Source organism: Chrysochloris asiatica, unplaced genomic scaffold (genome assembly GCF_000296735.1).
Source record: "Chrysochloris asiatica unplaced genomic scaffold, ChrAsi1.0 scaffold00033, whole genome shotgun sequence".
In the NCBI taxonomy this organism is placed as follows: domain Eukaryota; kingdom Metazoa; phylum Chordata; class Mammalia; order Afrosoricida; family Chrysochloridae; genus Chrysochloris; species Chrysochloris asiatica.
In genome coordinates, this window is record NW_006408551.1 from 11,434,458 (window position 1) to 11,438,733 (window position 4,276).

General features: G+C 43.2%; 1 pseudogene; it reads left to right on the forward strand.

Annotated features, from left to right (window-relative positions):
* Nucleotides 1–1,533: 1,533 nt before the first annotated feature.
* On the forward strand, nt 1,534–1,881 carry LOC102810565 (annotated as a pseudogene).
* Nucleotides 1,882–4,276: the final 2,395 nt, after the last annotated feature.

A 4,276-nucleotide genomic window follows, 5' to 3' on the forward strand; every position in this document is an offset into this window, starting at 1 on the left:
TGAAAGTTTTTTTTCTTTCAGGGTTTTATATATCTCTCCCCATTGCCTTCTTGCCTGCATGGTTTCTGTTGAGAAATCTGAGCTTAATCTGATTTTCTTGCCTTTGTATGTTATATTTCTCTTTTCCCTAGCTGCTTTCAAGATACTGTCTTTTACTTTGGATACTTTTATATCGTGATTGAATTCTGAGTGGTGTCACCATTATTTCAATCTCCAGGTGTGTCCTGTTGTTGGTTCTCAGTTCAAAAGACTCTCTTTATTACTTTTGGTAAAGTTGGCCTAGGTATTACACACAAGAGAGAAGGAAAGAAACAGGCAAACACCAGCAAAACAACAACAAAAAAAGCAGGCAACAGATAGAAAAATACAAAAACCAAAGAGAAAAAAAGGCAGAGGAAAACAAAACAAAAAAGCACAATTAGAAAGAGGAATGAGTAAAAGGGAAAGAAGCTAGAGAGTAGTAAAGAAAATGAAAGTAAAAATAAAGAAAGACACATCAGCTATTGGGAAAGAGAAACAGAAATAAGAAGAAATGAGAGCAGAGATAGAACAGAAAGCAACAGAGAGGAAGAAAAACAATGAAAGGAGAAAGTCAGGGAGGGTGCCAGTACCCGGGAGGAGAAAATTCTGGGGTCTCCTGCTAGCCAAGGGCCTAATGTTGTGAATGGGCAAGAGATGAGAAGGTAACCCTCTCTATCATAGATGAAGTTCCTATAAGGCTAGGTGCTGTTTCTAGGAAACCAGTATGAAAATAGTTCATACAGAGCCCAAGGCAGCTGGGGGATCAAATTATTTCCATGCTTGAGGATGAGAGGTCCTTGCCCTCAAGCATGGAAATATATCAAAGCTTGTCAGAACTAGCTCTGCAGGTCTGGAGCAGGTCACATCTGATTCTGGTGCAGGGATTAGTATCTGTTAATTCCCTACTCCCTTTGGTGTGGTTCAGACCACCAGGAGAGCAGAAGCTTCCCTGGGAGTGTATGCATGTAGGGGCCTGCTACACTTCTGGTCACCAGGATAATGTGCAGTACAAGAAAAATTTTATACTTTTCTCTCCACCAATAGAGGTATGCCTCAGCGCCACCTGTGGCCCTTTTGTCTTCAAAATCACCTTCAAACGCTCAAGATGGGCCCAGACGATGACGTGGAAAGATGGAGCAACTGGGGGATTTTAGACCCAGAGAGGGAGAGGGGCTGTGTGCTGACAATAGGGGTGAGGGTAGGGGGTGGGCAGGCTTGTAGGATATACCCTTTGGTTGGTTGATGATGCATGGAAGGGATTGTAACCATGGCAATGAAATGACATACGATAGGATGAATGTAAAACTAATGTTCTCCCATGTAAACTATCACATAATTCACAATAAAACATCAAAAAAAAAAAAAAAAGATGGGCCCAGTCACTGAGCCGCCACAGAGGACTCAGTAGCCTCCCTCTCAAGCCCCATCGCTTCCTGATGCTCTGCCTCCACCCCCTTCTCCTGCCACCAACTGCCGAAGGCCTTTTACACTGAGGAAAAGGAATCCTATCATATGTCCACTATTCAGATCCTCCACTCTTTCAACCCCTTTGCTGATGAGCATAAGGGTGATTACTGCTACTGCTTCCTGCTGGGACTGAGGAGTATGTCCATGTAAGAATTCAATAGAGAAACTGGCAGGAAGATCCATACTACTGTCCAAGGGATTGCTGTTGATTATGAGAAAAAGAAACTAGTGAAGGCGTTTAAGAAGAAATGTGCCTGCAATGATGCTGTAATTGAGCATCCAGAATATGGAGAAGTCATTCAGCTACAGGGTGACCAGCACAAGAACATACGCCAGTTCCTTGTAGAGACTGGACTGGCTAAGGACCACCAGCTGAAGGTTCATGGGTCTTAAGTGCTTGTGGCTCACTGAAGCTTAAGTGAAGATTTCCTTGCAATGACTAGAAAATTTCCTCTGTCCCTTGTCACAAGTTTTAAACCTCACAGCTTGTATAATGTAACCATTTGGGATCCACTTTTAACTTGGACTAATGTAACTTCTTCATGCAATAAACTGAAAAGAGCCAAAAAAACAAAAGTTCAAGATGGCCATAGCATGGCTGGTTGGCTGGTATGAATCACCAGTCTCCTTTCTTTGTCTCCAACACATATGTTCAGCAACTTTTCCTAATTAGGGCTACTCAAAGGCTGGCCAGGACTGACTGCAGATTTGGAACACAGCTCACCCAAATGGGGGTAATGTGGATAGTTCCCACCTCCATGCAGTTTCTACCACAGGGAGAGTGGGAGCTTCCCTAGGGGTTTATGTGGGTGGGGGCCAGCCATACCTCTGGTCTCCAGGAATTGTGGGGAAGAAGGAAATATATCATCTTTATCTCTGTGAGCCATAATTACATTTCTGTAATGCCAATATGTTTTCTTGTCTCTGAAGCCTCACACAATCTTAATATGGCCGAACCATGTCTAGTCAGCTGGCACAGGTCACTGGAGGTTTTCTTCCCCTGTGTCTGTTTAGCTCTCTCTCCTAGTAAGCATTCATTATCCACTTCTCTATACTTTCATCTGAAGTTCAGGGTCCCAGGACTATCACTTTTATCTGTTTCATTTGGTTTTCTGTATCTTTCTTAGAAGGTCCATATAGCCACCGTCTTGCTACCTTTCCATCATTTGATTTCTTGACTGCTGCTTCAATGAGTGTTGATTGGATTCAAGCAAAATGAAGTCTTTGACAATGAAGCTGCGAGCTAAGCCCTATCACATTCAATAGACTCCAGTGAACCCAGGTGGAGACCTGGTTGGCCAGCAGTACAGCAAGACCTGGAGACTCCTGGGCCCAGAGTCAATGACACAGCCACAGAGGACTAGAGCCAAGAGAGAAGCCTCCAGCTGATAAGAAGAAAGGGTATGTATATGCACAAGAACAGCCACACTTGCAGATAATACCCACTTGACCTGGCTTCAATGGCTGGATGATCACAACTCAACTAGAAGAAGAAAGAAGAGGGGGAAAAAAAAAGTAATCTGATACAATTTGATGAATTTGACCTACACTTATGGATACAGTAGCTCAAAAGAGGGAACAAATATTTATAGCGAGAATCATTCCCACCCCCATGGTACACAGGGTAGACAGGGATGGGCAACTTGGACATTAGCTACCCAAAATGGGTCGGGGGGAGCTATAAAGGCAAGAAATGACTGGCTTACAAGCTTTCAAGAGGGAGCTAGATCCAGAGGGTGTGGAGGAAGCTAAAATCTCCACTGAGTATCCAATCTATCTGGGCGGGGCTGATGAAAGGAGATGGGAATAGCAGTCGTGTGGCACAGTAGTAAATAATTGCTATCAGAACTGACTGTGAGGGTTGGAAATGTAAAGGTAGACATTTTGTAGCAAAAGGAGGGGAGTGGTTGACTTTGCAGTCTAGGAGCAGAGGTCCCTGGGACCATCAAGGGAGAAGAGCGAAGTGCGAGACCTGACCCAGAGAAATCGTGATGCCAGAGACGGAGGCAGAGACAGTGACATGGAGAGATGGAGCAGCTGGGGACTCAAGACACAGAGAGGGAGAGGGGCTGTGTGCTGATGACCAGTGGGCAGGCTTGCAGAGTATACCCTTTGGTTGGTTGATGATGCATAGAGGGGATTGTAACCATGGCAATGAACAATAGGATGAATATAAAGCTAATGTTCTCCCATGTAAACTATCACATAATTTACAATAAAACATTTAAAAAAAAAAGTCTTTGGCAATTTCAATCTTTTTTCCATTTACCATGATGTTGTTTATTGCTCCAGTTATTTTGCTAAAGCTTTATATAGTTTTAAAAGCTTTAATCTTTTGATTATAGTTTCAAACCTATTTCATGCTTGAATAAATATTCGTAGCTTTTAAGTTCTTGTCTTAGTTATCTAGTACTGCTATAACATAAATACCACAAACAAAATTTTATTCTCTTACTATTTAGGAGGCTAGAAGTCTGAATTCAGAGTACCGGCTCTGGAGTAAGGTCATTGTCTCCTTTCAGCATCTGTACATCACTCCTTGGAGATCTCCATGTGTCTTGGCATCAATCTTTCCCTGGATCTAGGAGCTTTCACAGTGCAGGAACCCCAGGTCTAAAAGATACACTCCACTTCAGGCTCTCCTGTCTTATTGTAGTAGGTCCCTCTTTCTCTGTTCACTTCTCTCCTTTTATCTGGCACTGTAGAATAAGCACTGGACCACAAAGGCAGTTTGAATCACAAACTCACCAGCTGTTGCTTGCAAACCCCGTACAGAGTCACTGTGAGT